The sequence below is a fragment of the Stegodyphus dumicola genome, chromosome 4 (genome assembly GCF_044657685.1).
Source record: "Stegodyphus dumicola isolate Sdum_Otavi_A_Nest chromosome 4, ASM4465768v1".
In the NCBI taxonomy this organism is placed as follows: Eukaryota; Metazoa; Arthropoda; class Arachnida; order Araneae; family Eresidae; genus Stegodyphus; species Stegodyphus dumicola.
This window is the reverse complement of record NC_140771.1, coordinates 159,600,805-159,623,626: the sequence shown is the minus strand read 5'-3', so window position 1 is coordinate 159,623,626 and position 22,822 is coordinate 159,600,805. Positions and strand designations below refer to the sequence as shown.

Here is a 22,822-nt window from a genome sequence, read left to right as displayed (position 1 = left end):
TTAAGATCATTTAAATGAGACATAACGTCTACCACGAAATAAAAAGCTTGAATCCATTGATCGTCTATTAGTTCAAGATAGTCAACATTCTTCTCAAGAAGAAATGCTTTAATTTTTAATAATAAGATTTTAGAGCTTTTTAAAACGTTTTCTCTTGAAAGCCAACAGACATTATGCAGCAGAAGATCTGTATCCATTTCAACAAAAAATTCTTTAAATTCGCGATGATAGAGAGCTTCGGCTAAAATTGTGCTTGATCACCAATTACATAACATTGCAAGTTCTTCTCGAAATGTATACGCACGAAGCTCTTCTCAATAAATGATGCAACTCTCCATTGCATTCAATGACAGAGCTTGCAATATCCTTGCTAAGTGTTTGACTTTTCAGTGGCAATAACCTAAAATTCTTCTTTAGGGCCCTTAGACGAACAAAAAGTGAAGCTTGTACTGTGTCATTTTTGTCGCAAGATTTGTGAACAGCTATTGATAAAGCTGAAACCAATATCTTCGATTTGTTGATTGGCTCTATTCAAAGACATTTTGACTATTCTATCTTTCAATATTTTAGGACACAGTGGTAACTCATATTAATAAATTAAGGCAACACAAAAAAAAAAAAAAAAAAGTTAGAAAAGCGCCTCTTTGGGCGTAATATAAAATCTGAAAGCTCTCAGATTTTTTTTTGTTTTATTATTCTTATTTTCTAGAAAAGTAACTTTAGTTCTGCATAGATTTCGAACAAAGGTCTATCGTTTTCGACGGTGATCAGACATTGGTTTTCCTTCTTCAGGAGTAACAAGCATTTGCTAAATTTTGCTCTTGAAGAAAAGGGACCTATGTTTGATTGTCCTGGAAATTTATATTATCTGTGCCAACCTAAAATTACATTTTTGTATAATTTTGAACATATTTTTCATACTTTGTCTAAATTATTAATTTTTAAATTAGAAGTAAGTTTAAATTAAATCACTTTATAAGGAATTAAAATGCTTGCTTCTTTCGATTATATCGAATTCGCACTTGCGTTTTTATTTATCGTCTGTAGATAAAAAAGCTGCATCACACTTTTTTAATATAAAGTATTTGACTACTACATCATCTTCTATCTCAAATGCAAGCAGGTTGAAAGCTTAGCAAAGCACTTAAGTTTGCTATGATTGAACTCCGTGATAATTGGATTTTGGATCAATTTTGGATATTTGTTGCAAGCACTTCTTATTTATGATCTTAGTGGAAGCGTGGTTTTTAACTGATGATCAATAAATAAATAAAGAACCTTTCGACAAAAATTGCTTCTGCTTTATCATACTAATGGCCAACTTCACCCCCATGCACACCCGTCTTCAGTTTTTGTTGGAAACGCCACCAAGAACCATTAGCAGAACCAGTTCATGTTCTTTATTTTCTCTTCCATTCTACCACTTTTTTTTAGACGTGGGTGGTTTTAAGCTAGCTATTTTTTGATATATCGGCTCAAGATTTTAATTTTTTCCCCCACCTTTAAGAGTATTTGAGCGATGAGAAGCTGTTGAAAAGCTTGATTATGTAAAGTGATTGGTGTGGAGGCCGTGTTACAAAGTTTTCACGACTATTCGATTTTCATTTTAATGCTTAATCCTTGTTCACATTTGTAGGGCAATTAGTCCCGTCAAGAGCTGCTTACATTAAAACTCTTTGTCTCTCTCCTTTCCCCTCCCCTTCTGCTTCGCCTGTCTTTAATTTAAAGTGTTTCAATAATCTTTTTTTCTTACTTTTTTAAATTTCCATTTTAACTAATTTCCTTTTACCTTGGCTTACTTTGAGTGATCCATGTGGGTTACAATGACGAAAAAAATAATGGCAGAAGCGTGTTTAAAGTTGGCAGGGATTTCTTGTTGCAATTAAGTAATAAATTGGCCAATTTCGTCCTTTCTATGTAAACGATTTGTAGGAAGTGTATTCTATCTGAGAAATTTTATGTTAAATAGTATCTGCTAATTTGCATTTATTTGCCATATTTATTTATGCCGGAACGAAGAACTGAATTTTCGAGCGTATGAGTTATATTTATTTTTCTTAACATCGAAACAGTCTAATTTATTCTAAAACACAATGTAACACCTAGGGAAAATCTGATGTTAAAAAGGAATTCAATCCACAGAAACCGAAGTGAAATAGAATACGACTAGTATCTACAATCCGTGATGAAGATAATTTCTAATAATTTCTTTACAAGGCTACATCTTTATCAGAATCTAACATCATCAAGTGTCAAGCTGTAGTAAGAAATAAAGTGTTTATAATTATTTACACACAAACATTATTTTTAGTAATGAGCAGAAGAAAAATTTCACAAATAAGAGAAAGAAATTAGGTTATCATTATTTATTTCAAATTTTGTCCCACTTGGAAAAGTTTCTGTGAAAACTTGAAAAATTTCCATGTTTAGCTTAAATTTAAGTAAATTATTTAATGATTAATTGAACATGCTAAAAATGTTTTAAAGGAAAATCTCACTCTAAGAATTTAGTATTTATCTGTCTGTATGTTTGGATAACAAAATATAAAAAACAAATATCTCTTCCAGGTACCAAACTTTAGATTTCAAATACAAAATAAGTAGAAATTCGAGTTTTTTCTTTTATGATATTTTTATTGTTGCGCATAAGCGTCTTCACGTTTTCATAAATATTTAGTTAGCGAAACGAAATTAAAAATTTATTTAGTATATATATATGTGGGGTTCTCTTTTAAATCAGAGCATGAGAGCACGATCATGGCATTGTACATGCTTTTATTTTAATAATAAGAAATAAAAATAATAAAGATAAATTAAGTAAAGATGAAGTTAACAGTATGCAGGATTAAGAGTCCACCGGATTCATATAATGATGCACAAACAGTCCTTTCACACAGAGTTTCTCCGGCGGCGTTGATAGAATATATTAGTACACAGCTAGTTTAAAATAGTATGATCATCTAAAGTCATCACAGCTAAAGGCGAAACATCAAAAGAAGAATCAAAACTCCCAAAATAAGATCTAAGAAGACCGTCTGTCTTCTTCAACTCTTGAAGGCATGCGAGCCATCTGCTCACATCTACCCTCCACTCTCGACCACGTCTGGAGGCTATCTGATGCTGTCTGGAATGATTCTTATCTTGCTGAGCGGCGATGACGTCAGCTGGTACTTCGCTAAGTCGGCACCGGGCGTTGATGATTCCCACAGCTTCGGCCAGCCTGAAGAGGCATCGTCCTCGATGTCTGTTGAATGGACGTCACTATGATGTACCTTCAAAGAGAATAAAAAAAAAAGAAAAGAAAAAGAAAAAGAGTATCAGGTCCTAAAGTTTTGAGCTGATACAAACATCAAATCAATTTGATCATGGCTTCATATGGTCAGCCGCAGTAGATGTCAAATTTTGTCCTTCATGGTCCTACTTTTTCGACTTCATATCTGTCGTTTGATCTAACAGCTATGATTTTATACTGTCCATGAAACTTTGGTCGTAGTTTCAAGCCAGTCCCATATTGAGTTCTCTGAATGGCAATCTCGTACAGTTTCGGTTTCTTACGTTTCTTGTTGAATTGCTTAAGATTCTCTTCTTGTATCTTCAAAATGTTGTTTTTTGCATCTTCTCTCATTTCATCACGTTCTTGCATCAATTGCTTTAGATATTCTTCATTCAATATTTCACTAATTCTCAGATCTTCTTTGTCCTTCATTTTTGTGCCTATAAGAAGCTCAAACAGTGAATATTTCGTACTTCTCGTAGTTGTACTGTTGATGATTCTCTGAACATCTGAAACATACTTAAACAATTTCGTTGAATCTTCATGTGATAATTTTTACAAAACAGGAATCAAAATTCTGTGGATTCGCTCAATCTGTCCGTTACCTCTTGGAATACCGGTAGTAATTTTGACATGTTCTATACCTTCTTCAGTACAATACGCTGAAAATTCTTTCGATGTAAACGCACTACCTCGATCTGAAATTATTCTGGCTGGATTCCCAAATACAGTCTGTTGTTGCTTCAATTTTGAAATGACTTCTTGCGTAGGTGGTGATTTCACTGGATAGAACCAAGTAAATTTCGCAAAAGCATCGACCACAGTCAGAATGTGTTGTTATCTCTTGTTCGTCGATGGAAGAGGTCCAATAAAGTCGACATGATACGTACTCAAAGGAACGTTTTCTTTCGGTACAGGATGAAGAAATCCTTCTGCATTTCCTTGCTTTTTGTTGTACAGTATACATTCTATACAGTTAGCAATTACCTTTTCAACTTTGCATTTCAGTCAAGGAATATAGAATTCTTGCTCTACAGCATTCATAGTTTTATCTACGGCAAAGTGACCTTTTTTTATGTACCTTCTGTATGATTTTGTTCTGTAAGGATTCTGGCACTACTAGCAGATCTTTACCATTTTCAAATTTGTACAAAATATCATTTCTCACGAAGAATCCATTTTCTTCTCCCTTCTTAACTAAATTCTTTATCAATTTCACATGTTCATCTTCATTCTGTTGTTGTACTAACAGAATCTTCTCAGTTACACCGGATGTGTATGATGTTAAAATTAGAGCATTTCTACTTAAAGCATCAGCATGTTTCATTTGGCTTCCTGAACGATGTACAATTTCGTAATCGAATTCTTCAATGAACATTGCCCATCTCGCAATTTTAGGAGTTAAATCTTTCTTATCTAAAGTTTTCTGAAAAGCACTACAATCAGTTACAATTTTGAATTTAGAGCCTAACAAATAGTTTCGAAATTTCTTCAGAGCTTCTATTACTGCAAGGGCTTCTAATTCGTAACTACAGAGTTCCTCTTGCTGCGGTGAAGTTTCTTACTCATATACTGGATTGGGTGATAATTACCATCGTCAGACAATTGGAGTAATATCGCACCAAAGCCTTGACTACTAGCATCAGTATGAAGTTCTAATGGATATCCTTGCCTAAATATGCGTAGGACAGGTGCTTGAGAGAGAATTTCTTTTAATCTGCAAAAAGCTTCCTGTTGTTCGGAATCGAACTTAAAACCAATACCTTTTCTAAGTAAGTCACTAAGAGTTTTAGCTATTTTAGCATAATGCGGAATGAATTTACGAAAATATCCCGTTAGTCCTAAAAAGCTTTGTAGTTGTTTACAGTTACGTGGCTGTGGAAAGTTTCGAACAGCAACAGTTTTGGAAGGCGATGGTCGAATAGTTCCGTTTTCAATTACATGTCCTAAAAATTCGATTTTACGCTTTAAGAATTGGCACTTTTTGAAATTTATTTGTAATCCATATTCCGAAGCAGTTTTGAATACTCTTTCTAATTTGTCTAAACATTCAACTTCATCATTAGCCGGTATGACTATATCATCCATATAAATAATCAGTACACCTTCGTTTAGCAAGTCACGAAATACTGAATAAATATACCTTTGAAAAACATTTGGACTAATACATAAACCAAAAGGAGCTTTAAGAAATTCGTAAATACCATTATTCGTTACAAAAGCGGTATATTTAGTGCAATTTTCGTCTATGTCTACATGGAAAAAGCAATTTTTCAAATCTAGTGTCGTGAAGACCTTTGACTGTTTGTTCTAAACGATCAAGTACTTCCGGAATTAAAGGCAGTGGAAATTTTTCTTTAATAATCTTCTTATTTAATTTCCGATAGTCGATGCATAATCTTTTAGAATTATCACGCTTATTACACAAAACAATAGGGGCCGCATAGTTAGAGTTGCTAGGTTTTATTATTTTTTATTTCAGCCATTCCTTAATTTGATCGTCAACAATTTTTTGTTCCGCGAAAGACATGTATTTTCTATTTTGACAGACAGGAATTTCATAGCATAAATTTATTTGCATCTTGAAGTCAGATTGTCTATTTTTCCGAGGCTGGTACGAATTAATTAAATTACACAGTCTTTTTTTATGTTCTATATTTGAAATATGCGATAAATCAATCTCGTTGACAGAAATAGCATTCACCAGATGTGAAAGATAATTAATTTCCGAACGACTTCTGCTTTCGGGGTTTTTGTTTACATTAACGGAGACGCCAGACAACTGAGAAAGATCATAAACATCCTTCAATGACACAGCAATATTCAAATTTCCCATAACGCAACGAACGTTAGAATTTCGAGACGACTCAGCAGTTATCAAGTTTACATTACTTTTATTCCGATGAGAAATTATTTGAAGGCCATTCTCGGTAAAAGAGAAGTTAAACTGATTCAATACATCCAAACATAATACAATTTGATTACATAACGATTTAACAACATAGATTTTCGTACGAAGTGAAAAACTATCAATTAAAATATCAGAAATAAAAAAGCCGATGGGGTACGCTTGCTTTGATTCAATTCCGTTTAATGTGATATCGCTACAATTTAAATTAGGAGAACCAATCTGCTTGTATAACTCTACGCTGAATATGGTAACATCTGAACCAGTGTCGACTAGACTATCAACTAAATGATTATTTATTCCTACAGTCTTCCTAATTCTATCCTTGTCAGAAATTCGTTGTAATAAAGCTTGTTTCTCGGGGGTCTGCTCTGGACAATCATTTGATTTATGCCCAAAAATTTTACATTTAAAACATTTTATTCCCTTCGATTTGTTTACACAATGCGACAAGCGGTGCCCAAATTCCTGGCAATTAAAACATTTGACATTATTAACGTTAGATTGATTTCGGTTTGATGACGCAAGCTTACTTCTATCTTTAACTTGAGTGTCTACTTTCGGTTTCGGATTTTTAAACTTATCATTGTCCGATCTCATTCTATCATAAATTTTAAGCCTTTGTTTAAATTCAGATATTGTTTCGCAACCATATAATATAGTCTTCCTCACCACCGAATCGGGAATACCATCAATAACATATTTAATTAATGAAGCATCTTCAATGTTACCTCGCGAAAACACATTTCTTTCATTTTCAAAAAATACTATTTAAAGATTCATTAGGCATTAATTTACGCTTACATAACATTTCATGCAATTCAGCTGAATTAAAAGCCTTACCATATTCAGATTTCAAAAGCTTTTTTAACTTACACCAGTCATTAACTTTAGGTTCACTCTGAATAAATAGTTTCGCTTTACCTTTTAATGATCTTTTAGCAAAAACTAATTTATGCAAATCACTTAATTTCAAAGAATTTATAACATCTTCAAATTCATCAATCCATTTATCAACATTTTCATATGCATTACCAGAAAAATGATTAACAATACTTTCAATATCCGAAAAACTAAGATGAGGTTTAAAATGATCTTGAATTGGAAGATGCATACTGTTATTTACTTGAGACTCGTTAAAACCAGGATTGTCTCTTTGATTATCATCAAGCACTACTTCAGAAATTTTATTAACAGTTTCATCTTCAATATCACTATTTTCTTCATGCAAAATATTTTCAAATAATACAGATAAATCACATAGGAAAGAGACAATTCGGGTTACTACTTCTGATTTTAAACCTTCTGAATTTATGCACAATACATTGCAAACTTTAATTAACTCATTCAAAGTAAAACTATTCTGCACTGTATCTATTTTCTTATTAAATTCTTCAGAATCTGGTTTAAATGTAAAGCCAGAAAATTCACGTAATCTTTTCCGGTTATTTCGATCTCCATCAGTATTAAAAATACGCTTATGCAAACTTTTGATTTCAGAACTTTTACTGTTCTTTAAAGCTGCTTCCAATTCTGGAATTTCTACTAACTTCATATTGGAAAGAAAGTTTTGTACTCACCCGACAGATGATCGTCTTCAATAAGGGTAATCCACACTTTATACGAGTAATCCAATAAATCGAATAACTTGTGAGAACAGTTCACTCAGTTAGTTCAAAGCACAGTTCGTAATGTCACTCGCACACTTTCGAGTTCGAGGCCGCACGGGTGGTTGCCATTTGATGTGGGGTTCTCTTTTAAATCAGAGCATGAGAGCACGATCATGGCATTGTACATGCTTTTATTTTAATAATAAGAAATAAAAATAAGAGAGATAAATTAAGTAAAGAGGAAGTTAACAGTATGCAGGATTAAGTTAACAGTCCACCGGATTCATATAATGATGCACAGACAGTCCTTTCACACAGAGTTCCTCCGGCGGCGTTGATAGAATATATTAGTACACAACTAGTTTTAAATAGTATGATCATCTAAAAGCTAAAGGCGAAACATCAAAACAAGAATCAAAACTCCTAAAATAAGATCTAAGACCGTCTGTCTTCTTCAACTCTTGAAGGCATGCGAGCCGTCTGCTCGCATCTACCCTCCACTCTCGACCACGTCTGGAGGCTATCTGATGCTGTCTGGAATGATTCTTATCTTGCTGAGCGGCGATGACGTCAGCTGGTACTTCGCTAAGTCGGCATCGGGCGTTGATGATTCCCACATATATATTGCTAATTTTTTCATCGTTTCGTAAAACAAATTCTGCCCTCTCACTTGTTTCCAGGTTGTGTATGCGGCCTGCATGCAGTTTGAGTTAGACATCACTGTTTTAATGCATGCCTTCATCTAGTTGAATTTTCGCACTAAATAGGTTTCCAACAAAAAAAATTTGGATGGGAAAATTATGTTACAAAAATGATTGGGCATTTCCTGTTTCATCAAAAACAAATCATATCTTAAAAATTTCCAAATTTTTTTTAAACTCTTAAAACATGATTTAATACTTTCATTATTGACTCTATTAAATATTTTGTAATTTGTAACCTAATTTTTCACTGCTTATGTTGTGTTACTAACTACATTTGTTCTTTCAAATATATTTTAATTATATTTAATAAATTTTCGAATTTTATATCCCACTTTTCCTCGAAATATATTCTGTAGGTTTTTTATCTGAACTCTGAAAAGGTTTTTCGAATATTTCAGCCTAATTAAGTAGTAGGCAATTTCGCATATTCATGAATATTTCGCTGAGTTTTCCCTTCCCCAGTAGAATTTGGAATTGTTTTACAATTTTATGAGTTTAACTGTTGATGCTGTAGTCTAAGGTGTGAATTTCTTCCTATTGATCCATTGCGCCATCGATAAACAAAAATACAGTTTCACTGGGAGATTAGCTTTCCCAAATCATAACTCTTCCTGATACTATCGGAACGGATTCAGAAATGTATTTATGCATGTCCGTGTTGTATGTGCATATATGTTTGTGGTATGCACGCCCATACTTACATATGTACATATGTTGTATAACATACGTATGCGCATGTATATATGTATGTATCCATACATACATGAATACATACATATATAGTATTTCTGAATCCGGTCCCGATAATCGAAGAGTACCCTCTTCCTTAAATATGTTCTATTCTTTAAACTAATTTCAGTTTTTGAAATCCTTCTTCGAATCTTCAAATATTACCTTATTCCAGTATTTAGAATTCTTATTTCTCTTAGATTTTGAGAAAGAAAATTCCTTTTCTTTCTCAGGCTTTGAATTTTCTTTTTCCTTGCCACCTGACTGTTACACTCAGCAGATCAGATTATTATTTTAACCATTAGTGGTTTAAAAAATAATCTACTTTACTGATAAGTTTTCTTGCAAATTCTAGAGCAATTTTAGAATAGTCTTCGAGTGTTTGAATATTTTTGATAATTTTCCGTTGTATTTCACAGGAAAAATATCACTGCGAAAGCCTTTTTCATTTTAAATTCTGTCATGTGTTTAAAATGATGACTCTTTATATCAAAAATTAATAAATCCAGTTGAAGAATTTCTTTAATATATTTATGTTCCAGATTACGAATAAAGTAACTAATTAACGAATTGCTAATTGTATGCTTTCCTAAACAAGCCTTGATAAAAAAAAAATGTCCAAATAACCTAAACTTTGCGTAAATTGTAATGTATAGTTCAAGTATACCGTTCTTCAGATTCTGCCTGTTGATTTAATGAAAAATAATATCTTAAATTTTTTAACTATATTTATTGCAGATGATTTTGTTTCAAGTCTCAGTAGTGTATGATGATTTTTGTTACGTTAGTTACTTGTTTTAAAAATCAGACACAAATTTTCAGGTTGTCTAGTTTAAAATTACGTTTCTTTAAATAATATGAATTAAGCATGCCAAGATACATTAGAGTTCTTTGCAACATTACATTTAATGTTTATCATAAATAAAATAATCAAAAAATTTTCTGTTTAAACGCCGCTTTTGCGAGACAAAATTATAAGAAATTCTTGCACTTCCTTGATCCTGCTCCCATAGTGTAAGGGCTTATTACGTCCAGCACGTTCGGTCATGAACTATTTGATTAGTAATATGCAACATTTAAAAAAAAAGCCTTTTTTATTGGACGATTGGTGTGATTTTATTTAAAATTCTTGATAATAAATTAGGACGTTAGAAGTTTCTTTTCATCTGCCTGAATTTAAAGCAATAATCTCTTAAAATTTTTTGCTTTAGAAAAACATAACGTGTATCCATGCAAAGTAAATTCTTAATGAAAAGCCTTGCTTCTCGGAATTTTCCAGTTATACATATATATATATATTCTTTATATGAGAAGTATTGATTATATTATCTCCTAATGTAAATTTAGTAAAATGTATCTAAATGAAGTAACCCAGAAGTATGAAATTTTATTTCGAAGAAAAAATTTAAAGGTATTTGAATTTAATCATGGAAAATAGAAATTCAAACTTTGAAAAGAAAATTAATAAACCAAGTAATTATCGTCATTTAACGGCAGTTAGTTGACTTTTCAAGGGGAACAAACCAACCTCCGTTCAATGAACAATAATTAATATATGCGAAAGTGTTTCGTCTTTTAATTGCGTAGGTACTTTTAACAGCTTGCAGTCGTCATGGCCGAGGATTTATATTTTGTTGCGCTGCAGCTTGAAGTCAATGTAGTTAGATAGATGGTTGCATAAACCGCGAACTTCCAGAGGTCGCCGTTTCGAAATGTAATTTTATTCAATTATAATTCACATCAGATCATTTTTTTAAACAAGGAGTTTATCCAAGCATATTTAAATACGATACATTTTAAGTACGCTGGTTTTTAAAAGTACGACGGGAGCATCTTAGATGGGGAAGCATAAGCGGCGTAGAGTTGTTTGTAGGATAGAAGTTATGAAAAGGAATGACGTAGTTATTTTTGCAAAGCAGTATTTATACCGAATAGATGCATAAGTATATCTAAGCTGCTATTTGTTAATTTTAGGTTGTTATGTAACACGGAAAGATCTCGAATTTGGGAGAACAGGTGAATTTAGGGGAGAGAACATAAAAGCTAGAATAGTTAATTTTGAGGTTACCAATTATTTCTTAGAGCAGCCATCGTATTTTGTTATATCTTACATATATATATATATATATATATTATCAGTAGGTGACTGGAGGATTTTCGGTTGCTTACTTTTAAGCTAATACTGAAATCACTATAAAAAATACATGGTTATACAATAAATTCAAATCATAATTTACGAGTCACAAAATAATAACGCTGTAGCAGTACATTGCCTTAAAAATGAAACTATTCAGTTGCATTCAGAATTATCCAGAAAAGAACTGGAAAACTATTCATTTAGTTGTATCATGGAAAATTCATCAGAATCAGAAGTAACTTCTGTTTAAGTATATCGCTTGAACTGCGGAAATTTGAATTTTTGCCTCAATAGAATTTGCGTCTTTGACATTTTCAAAGTGTTCAAACATTGTTAATAAAACTTAGTGTAAATTAGTAAATAAAAATTAGTAAAATAGTATAAATTGTTAATAATTTTTTTAATGTGTTATCTTCAGTATTGCTTATTTTTTTAAACAAGCATCGTATAATTTTAAATTATTCCTTGAAGGCATCAAAATGCTTTAAATAGGCGAATAGTTATCAAATAAATTAAAATAAATATTAGAATATTGCACATGTTTATTCAATCTAGTAATAATCGTATAAAGACGATATAAAATACTGTTATTTACTCTGTAAATATTCTGAAGTAGTAGAAAAAATTCAAATAAGTTGTAGAAAAAAAAAAAGTAAGCCGAGAGCATCTTAACGAGCAGAAAAACGCAGAACAATCTTGGGAGTAGAGAGTGTAGTCGGAAGGATAATCCCTTCGCTGGGGGTGACGGCGGTAGGATATTGGATTTGGGCGAAAGAGTATCAAAGGGGAAGAGGGGATGAATTGAAAGGAAGTTTGAATTGTTACCCGTTGCTGGGAAAGAATTTTCGGCCGAAATGTCACTGGCCGAAAAAGCATATACACGATAATTTATTCCTAATCGTAACATTTAGTTTGTTGCTCTTACATAGTTTTTTAAGCATGTGAAGCGATTAGGAGGGATGGAGCAGGAAAAAAAAGGCAAAGGTTGTTTATTTATTTACGTGTACTTTTAAATTGACTATTAACTCTTTAAAACATATACTTGTTAATTCAAATTCACGCTTTCTTGGAAAAATATTAGCTTACCTATGCATATAAAATAAAAATACGACCTGTTATCGAAGTATTTATATCAAAATAAATAAATTTGCTTTTGAATTTCTATTTTTTACTTTCTTCGAAAACCCCTCCTTACCTTCTTTAGACTGCAAGTCGAAGTTTGTTTATGTTAGATTATTTTTTCACATAGGAAAGTGAGTTTTGTGAAATAGTTCATTCTTCAAGGTCCGTTGACCTTGAAATGGAAATTCTTTTGTTCTTCTGGCAGCAGAACAGACCTGAGCAGGCGTTCCGGGCTGCAAACAGAGCACATCTGCCGTTGTGGACGATTCGAGATGTGTTTGAAAAATTTTCGTAATATTTGAATCTCCGGACTAGCTGAGAGGTATTTATAGCTCGTTGCGTAAACTAACAGATTGCTTATTGCGCTTTTTTACCATTTCCTGCTCCGTACCTTTCACTGCTGCCCCAGCTGCAGCTTTTCTGGAGTGGCATGATGAAGATATTTTTGCATGCTTTTAATGGTATATTCTCTTCCCACCTCTCGAAATTTTAAATGCTATAGTGAAGAGAATCTCATAATTTTTAAATTTTGTACCACATAAATAAGATTAAAAAAATATATGCGCTATCATGTTCCAATACATGTACCAAAAGATGTGGCCTTTTGTATAAATTTTGAACATTTATTTAAATCTTTGGTGTAAAACTTGCTCCATCAAAAATAATGTAATGTACCATTTGTGGTACCTGAAAATGTTTCTTAGCATTATATTATTTTAAGAGATTTCGCAATTTAATCAGATTCCTTGACTTGATAATGTTAGTAATGAGTTAATGTTTCATCTTCAGTATTGCTTTTTTTTTGGGGGGGGGGGAGTGGAATGTGTTGTTTATCAAATGAGTCTCGTAATAAGTGTTGAATTTCATCATCATCAGTAGAGTTCTATGTCTTGACTGATCTGCAGAAGTAACATAGTATATGAGAAGTATGAAGAACTTCTAATGTACACTTCATACGTATTAACCTAAAAAAATTGCTGACAAGAAAGTATTTTAAAAAATAAAAAAGAAATGAAAGTGATAAATAAAAAATTGTAAAATAAAACTAATAAAAGTTAAAAAGAAAATTAAATTTAAATGAAATTAGAATCAATAATGTAGCCTTTTTTTGTTGTATGAAATAAATAATAAAGAAAAATTATGTCATATTTACTCCCATATTCTGCGCCTTGTGTATTTCTTTGGTTTCTCTTTTTCAGTATATCAGTTAGATCAGGGATGTCAAACTCATAGGTACACTTGGGCCAAACAAACAAGGTTTAACTTAGGCGGGCCGCAAAAAAAAATCAATATTCATAGAAACGTAGATTTATTTCGAATAATACAATAATAAACATATATATATATATATATATATATATATATATATAGAAAAGAACAAGAAAAATTTAATGTTTACGTCCTGATACTTGACATCTCTATTATCTTTCCTATTTCGGGAGAAATTTTGTTTGCAGTGATAACTTTCAACGCTGACCCAAGGTGAGCATCATTAATACGGTTTCTAATAGGAGACTTATTACCTTTCATGAGTGAAAATAACTGCTCGCACCGATAACTGCTACCAAACTTGGAATAATTTCATATGCGAATTTTCGAGTATTTTCAAACCTGGCTGGTAAATATTTGTAAAATTCAGGCACGCCCACTTCAATGAATTTTGCTTTCAAATTTGAGTTGCATTGAATCTCGATCACCTCCATTTGCATATGGCTGGGTACTGAGTCAATACTTATTGAGAAAATCGAAGAAAACAAAACAAAAAAAAAAAAAAAAATTGTCTTCGAGGGAACTAAAATCATTAAACCTCGTTTCAAATTCAGTTGTTAAATTTTCAATTTTTTCTGCGTATTTTTGATACGAACAAGTATCATCTAAACTTGATTTGTTCATGCTGCACGTCGGAAAGTGCGTCAAATCTTCATTTTTAAGTTGTTTTTCCCAAAGAACTAGTTGACATTTGAATGCTTTAATTATGTCAAACATGTTCGTAATGATATGATCTTTTCCTTGTAACTATAAATTTAAATCGGTTAAGTGTTATATCGTACAAAACTATGATTGGAAAACTGAGACCATGAGTTCGGCCACATTCGGCTATCGGGGGATGCGTACAAGTTCTGAGTGCACGTGTCCCCCAAAAGCCGAAGGTAACTGAACGCAAGCTACTAACACGCATTTGTAATTTAAGTAGTGTGTGTGTCAGCTCGCTGTGAGTAATCTAACAACACTGAATAAATTATCGTTAATTACTTAGCAGTAAACATTTCATTTTTTTCTTCGTCGATATGTTATTTTATTATTAGCCGATATATTGGTCGGGCCGCAAAAATATTTGTTGTGGGCCGCGAGTTTGACATCCTTGAGTTAGATTCTTTATCTTACGATAGCAACATACCAAGCACGAAGAGATAGTAAAATACATTTTGCATGTAGATCAAATAAAATTCAAAGTAATAATTTTTGTTGAAATATGGAATAAGTAACATTAATGTGCATCCACTTGTATGTGCTTTTTTGTTCACTAAGTCTTTTTTGTAAGCTTTTCTCTCCAAAACGAGCTACTCACCAGTCGTCGAATGGCTAAAAGCGTTGATACTGGTAGTTCGACACGGACTCGTATCTTAGCGGACAAGCTGTCTCATATGTGCTTTCGTGTTTTCCCCATGTGTAACGCTAATACAAGCCATTTTGCCTTATTAAATCCTTTACGAAGGTATCTCTTCCTTTAGGTAAATAGTCCTTGTGTGCTTTGCCTTAACTGGTTGACCTAACCCAACCGTCAAAAGTATTATACATTGCTTATGCTTTTCCTTCTGATTTCCGAAAGGTGAACAAAAAAGGGAAAAAATAATAAATGAGAAAATGCAGATTTTGCATGACCAAGCACAGAGTACCAGTAGCTTCTTACATTTAAAAAATTTTGTTTAGAAAGCAATATATCATCATGGCATCAAAATTCTAAGCAAAAATTTATAGGCGGCAAACTACCTAATTAAGTTTATGCAAACGGAATAGCTAGAATTTATTTTAGAATACACGGAGGAAAAAACTGCAAAATTTCAAAGGTCATATTGCTCCTAATGTATTGTTGAGTTTTAGGTTGAAACAGTATAAATTGATTCCAAAGCTAGCAAAGTCTCCCATGTCCGCTTCAGTTTATGGGGAACTTACATAATATCGTCGTACAGTTAATGTGTTCGTTGCTTTGGGGTCGGTTTATCTTGGTTCACTTAGTACAGTTTAAGTATGACAATAACGACCACAAATTGGCATGCTGAGAAGCTTCCAGAACATGCTTTTTCTTAGTTGATTTAATTAGATTGTTTAAGTTTTTAGCTTTTAGCTTATTCACTGTTTCCGAAAAATATTAATTTAAAAAAGAAACAGAAAGATTCCCTACAGCAGGGATCATATCCCTTTTTTATTTGGAAAAAAACAAAAATTTTTAATTCCTCATGGTTATTTTTTCTTAACTATTGTTGGAAGATATAACTTCCAACAGCAGTTGCGAACAATTGTAAAGTTATACACAACAATGTTAATTTATTTATTAGTAATACTGGCATATTATTATTATAATATTTTACAGCCATTAATCTTAGAGTTCTTGCATTTTCTCAAGCATGATTTTATTTATTAAAGTATTAAAATGCGGAATAGTTCTTTTTTTAACTATTTTCTCCAAATACATTAAAAGTACATTCTGATAATATTGTTCACCCTCGCCCATAGGTCGAAGCTAAATCAAAACAAAAATAATAAACATATGTTGACGAGGCACAAACACTTTGTGAGTAATTTTTCTTCGATGAGCCCAATCTATTAAAATATTTAATTCTTACAACCGAAACAAAACATTTACAAATTTATGACTTATTAGTTTTATCAGTTTATTATTTTTGTTATTTTTAGTATTGTAATTAGGTCTTATTATCAGGTTAAATATTTATGTCTTGCTATTGAAATAAAATTGTTTTAAATCAGATAAAAATTTAATACACATTTTTACACAACAAAATTGTGTTATAAAAGTGTAATAATATACATTTCTACATAGCACATTGCGTTAAACATGTAAAAATGCGAAATTTTATGATTCTCTTCCAGTTCTAAATAATTGAAAGAGAATTACACCAAATTGCAATTACACTTTTTAATGTTCAATGCAAGTTGCTGATCATCAAAGCTAAATTCTTTCAGACCACTGCTCTTACTAACTATTTATGAAACGAAAATTTCTCCGTAACATTTTGTTCCTAGCAAAAGGAAAAATGTGTTCAGAGAAAATTCTTACATCTTTCCTCTGCTATCAAATACCGCAGGAGACAACTACGCGGCGGTCATTCATCGTGGAAAAATTCCATAAAAATTCTAACTCAGGGCTACAGTGCAGAGAATATTTAATGCATAATCCGTTTAAACACTTTTTCTCAGGCAGCTCTAAATCCGGTAAAGCATTTAATAGTGATTTCCTGTCTGTAGTCCGTGATGCGCGTGGTATTTCCATCGGAATCAGGCAGCGTGTATTTCGATCTTTTAACTAAGTCCGGCGATCGAATCTTTTTGCAACAAGATGTGCACATACAAAGGAATATACTTTTTCAGTTTTCAAGGATGACTGCAAATTTTGATCACAACATGTAGTTACTGGAGCACTTCCGTGGAAAATAAAAGTCATGTATGGAAAGCATTTTTAACGCTTCATGGGACATTGTATCCCTTTTCTAATTTTTCGAGCTGTCGCCCCGGATACTGGTATCTTGGCACGTGAACTAGCACCGGTTACTTGACATGCGAAGTTATTATTTCTTCTGAGAATTTTGTTTTTCTTCTGGTTAGTTCTTTTAGTTAAGTTATGATAACTTCATGACGCTTGGAGTGACTTTCAGAAGGGAAAGCCATTGATAGGTTAAACTCTTAACGCTAATTTATATTTATTCGTAATAAATATAAATTTCTGGCCACGCATTTTATAATATTGTTATTTACTTCTTAAACAAGCAATACTGTAAAATTCGTTTTAACTCGTAATTGTAAAATTCATTTTATAGGTTGGCATGCCTATAAGCATTAAGACCAAATGATAATTCCATTCACATCAATGAGAGATGCAAAAAAGAAAAAAAAAAAAAAGATATGAAGTGATTATGAAAAAATGCAGTTTTTCAACAGGGAAAACACTACAATTTTTTTCGTCCACTTCAAAATAAATTTTACAGTTTTGAGCTTTAATTTTAATAATTCAAATTTTTTTCATAAATTTCTCAGACCAGTGCTTAATAAATAACAACAATTTTTAACAAAAAAATAATCTACCACAAAGCGGTAAATCAAAACAAAGGCAACATGGCGGAAGCCGAAAAAGAATTGTTGCTTTAGTAGGGGAAAACAATATTTCTAGTATATAAAAAAAATTAGCATAAAAAGTCGTTAGTAAAAATGAAAAATACCAATTGTAACGTATGCTGGATCAAATTTTAAAGCAACCATCATTTAAACCCGATCATAAGTTATATTGATAACTTAACATTAAAAAAAATAAGGTCATGATTTTAGTTGAACTAAATGCTAAAATAAAAAATAAAGTAATTTACCTTAATAAAGTAAAATCAGAACAGAATGAAGCAATTTCTGATTACAAATATTTATAGGGTGATGATGATAAAAAAACTTCCGGACTAGTAGACTAGGACTAGGGACGTATCAGCTCAGCCAATTGAAATGGAATTTCAGATTTTGTTAGCTGATGGTGTGCGCTCGAGATTGGTATGATTTAAAGCAGTAGTGCTCTCATAGTTACGGTATAGTGACAAAATTTCCAAATTTTTGAATGGCAGCACCCACTTTTTTCCTGCCCTAATTGACCAGCTCTCTGAAAAACCACGAATAGCTTTGGAACGATAAACGCGTGATAAAAATTGACTACGTAAAACATTTGCAAAGAAGAACGTGGTAAGAACCAATGACAACACAAGAGAAAAGAGGAGGGAAAAACTTTTATTGGAATTACAAGTTTTCAACGTGTGCAACGTTTCAAGACAGAGACAGCTCCCATAACTTTGCAGTTTTTTTTACCACAAGAATTTTCCGACCCATTGCAAAGGATTTCTGGTTCTGGGGGTTATCTGATATCTAAACAGTACACGCCAAACCCACGAGATTTGGCAGAATTAAAAAGGTGCCTTAAAATGTGAAGTTATATAGATTTTTTTCTGCGATATTACATTCGTCATTGTTATGAGCAATCTTCCGCATTTAATGCGTTATCATCTGCGAAGGTAGGCGCGTTGATCCGGCCAAATGATCCCTGTCACCTGATTTAGCCGCATTTCATTACTTAAAGCGACCTTAAAGATAACACATAAGATACACATTCGTTGTACCATTATTGTTATATTTAAGACCTGGATTCGGGTAAGTAATTAACAGATTCCTCAGTCGGTATTTCAAAATGCAGAGACGTCTGTGCTATCTGTGCTATCTGTCTGTGCAAAAATGCATTTAACAGCAAGATGGGTCACGTTCCTATGTTCTGCGTGATATCCAAAACATGATATTACTGCAAAAAATCCAGGACCGTTGTCTTAAATGTATATGAGGAAATATGTGTTTTTATCAGTCGAAAGGGGCTTTGTCCCTGAGAAAATATTGTCTTCGTTTTGCGCCGAATCAGTCTGAATGCCCGTTTCACTTTTTAAACTGTGTCCACCAAATATGATCGCCCTGTATTATATTAGAAAAAATTAAATAATGAAGAATCTGCATAAATGCATGTATGTATGTTTCCTCGCATTGTGATAAAACAACGGTACCGAGAGCCATCCAATTTTGAATGGCATAATCCTACTGCGAATATGGGCATCTGGAAGCCCAAATTTGAAATTTGGAATTTGTATTATTATCAATTTCATATTTTGTAAAACTTTAACGAATTTTTGATTAACAAACACAAGGATTTCAAAGCGAGGAATGGCAACGTTGTACAGAAAAAATATTTTTATCTCCAGCGCGTGAGACTGTGTATCGGAAATTCTAAAGAACTGCTCAATTTAAAATTATTTTGCGACATTGCTCTTGAAGTGAATTTTATGGTTTAAGTGTGAAGAAAATGATATTTGATAAATAAAGGTAACACACAACATGTTAAAAAGAACGCCCCTTTGGACGTAATTTAAAATCTGAAACCTCTCAGATTCCCCCCCCCCCCCCAATTACCCTTCTATTTATTTTCTGAAGCGTCTGTTGATTTTGACGCGTTCTGTATGAAGGATAAATGTGCAATATAGTCTAGGATATATGCAAATTATATTTTATTTACATGTCCTTTATGTATATTTTAATGAGTTTAGTTAAATAATAGATTACAGAGTTTAAAAATTGTCCTTCCTGTATAAATAGTGAAACTTGTCTACGGAGAGAACTAGACCATGACTGAAAATAGCAAAAAGTATACTGGTCTAATTTACACATGTTTCTGCGCGAATTTAAACCTTAATGAACACAAGGAGTGATTCTTATATGTGGTATGGAAATTTTATCGGTCCCTTAGTGCTCATTGTAACCACCTTTCGTATACGTATCACATAATTATAGAAGAAAAGCGACTGCTATCTTAGTCTGAAAATTACTTTAAGAACAAGAGCTGATATTTAAGAGGAAATTAAAAAGACTGGCAATTATTTTCATTAAGCAAGAAAAACAAGGATCTCTAGCTATCAATAAAAGCTAGAGATAAAATCCGATAATAAAAAACAAAGTTTTAACATTACAAGTGCCAAAAATGTAGAAGTCAGAAGTTAGTCCATTTCCATTAATCTTAAGAAGTAAAAGGAGAATAAGCCAATTCAAAAAGACTGTAATTTTCTTTTCCGCTTCTCAGACATAAGAAGCAAAAATTAATTATACGTATGTTCCGCATATATGAAAACAAAGAAAGTAAGATAAATTGAGAATTTACTTAAATCCCCTATAGTATTCCACTTGTGTAGCCAAAATGGAAAACGTACAGGGGTGGGGGATATTGCACCAGATCAAAAGCAGAAAGCATTTTCGCACAATTTAAAATTTGGAAGAACGCTCAAATTGTGTTAAACATAAGTAAAAATATTCAAAATTGTATGCAATTGACACAGTACCGAAACCAAGAATCTGTTTCTTCTCTTTATTTTTATTCGCACTTTTTAATGTTCCTTTTTTATGTTTTATTCTGGGCTGAAGTAAAAATTTCATATTCTGCGATACAAATGAATGAGAATTATTGCACGATTCACTTATCTCAAAACAAAAGGGATGCCAAACCTTTAACATATTTTTCTTGAAACATCGATTTTTGCGCTTTTGGCGAGGTGTAGAATATATGCAGTTTAGAGCATATTAGAAAGAATATAGAATATTGAAAATCAAAGGTTGAAGCTCTTAAGTTTCTCTAATGTCACGACACACATATTGTTAAGGAAATTATAAGCGAGCCCTAGAACAATTTTATTACGGCAAGATTATAAATAGTTCTTTTGGGTAAACTGCTCGGTTATTTCGAAATTAGTGCATTTTTGATATCTTGATAGCATATTCAGGAATACTACTATCTTGAAGGTTATTTACTAGAGAAAAGTGTCGGCAGAAGATTTTAACTACCTTCGAAATTTATTAGAAGGGCATAAATATCATTTTCTTTTATAAAAAAATTGATTATTTTGTTTGTGCCTGTCGCAGATTTAGATTTTGGATGATTAAGCATTATACTGTAGTATAATGTCATTAATGACTCTGGGGTAATTTAGTATATCTATATAATAATATAGGTAAGGTATCTAACTTAAGTAGTAAGGAAGTCATATGCTCCTGTATACTGACATTTTATCATCTTATTTCTCGTCTTAAAAGTATAAATAACCATAAACTTCTGTTGGAAACTTTCAGTTTCGTCAGTAATAAAAAAGGCACTTTTTATGGCTTCCATTATATTAACGAGTTGACAGCCATGATCCACATGTGCCTGTGTGTTCCACGATCTGAAACAAAGTTAATAAAATGTATTATTATCATTATTTTTATTGTTGTTGTTGACCGCGCATTCCTTGATGTATTTATTTTTCTGTATTTACTTTATCCTTAACAATTAAGTTGTTAAACTTGTTAATTGGCATGAATGCCCGTGATGATCTCGTTAACATGTATAACATTTAAATCTTAAAATCTAAGGATATAAATGTTTGAAAACTATACTACAAATTACATTTTGATTTTCCTTGTTGCATAGTCTTACGCTTAGTTTATGTAAAGCTTCGAAAAGCTTTAGAAAGATGGTTTGAAATTTAGAATATATATAATTGCGAGACTTGAGGTCCTAAATGCATATCTCGAGTTCTCCCTCATATGCAGAGAAACTGGCTTCCACTGCTTAAGGAAACACATAAACATTGAGCCGTATCTCCAAGAATCCAACTAATCCAAACAAAAATCGACTGAGAACGAAACTGTCGAAAGTGTATCTCTAAATGTCTAATTAGCTGTAGTCAGTGCAATCTGCCGTACTCTCTTTTAGGATAAAATGACCGTTTACAAAATACTTTCTGGTTATGAAGACAAAAATGAGGGGATAAACTATTAACAGAATCTTTACGCGAATAGAAATACGGTATGGCATTTGAGAAAATACCAGGTAATACAAAGTAATGGGTTGAGCAGGTAATGGGTTGAGCAAGAAATGGACGATAACCTAAACAAGTGCCTTACATTAAGAATGATAATCAGTAGCATTTCTCATCGTTTATACCTACATAGCACTGCGATGAGAGTAAAAAATAATAAAAGATAAAATTTAAATATATCACCGTAGCATAAGACCCAACGAGGTTAAAAAAATCACAAAATAAATAAATGTTTTTATGCAAATTATCGTTTAAATAATGCCTATTAATGATAAAAGTGAAATGTATACAAATACTTGTATAAGTGCTTGTTGGACTTGAGACATTAGAGATACTTTTACTGTCAGAAACTTGTATAGACATTTTTAACGCGTACGTGTATTGTTAGCAATATAGTATATCAGAATGTTTTATAGTTTTTATACAGTAATATAACAAAATGTAAAGTAGGTCTTTCAATGATTTATTAATATATTTGATAGTCAAAAGCACAGTAAAAATGGAGATGGGAAATGTTAAAATATCTCCGAATTTTTTCGAAACTAGGAATTTCATAAAGCATACGCTCATAGAAAAGCATGAGATTTCCAAGACAAACTTGATAGATTTTTTTGTCGTATATTGCCTTAAAAGCGGTATATTTTATGAATATTAAGATTACCTTTTAGGTAGCAATCGTTCCCAT

General features: G+C 32.2%; 1 protein-coding gene across 2 annotated transcripts in view; it reads left to right on the top strand.

The window, feature by feature from the left end:
* The window catches only part of LOC118194746 (band 4.1-like protein 4A), a 342,463-nt gene that overhangs the window by 161,852 nt on the left and 157,789 nt on the right, over positions 1-22,822 (top strand). The window lies entirely within an intron of this gene.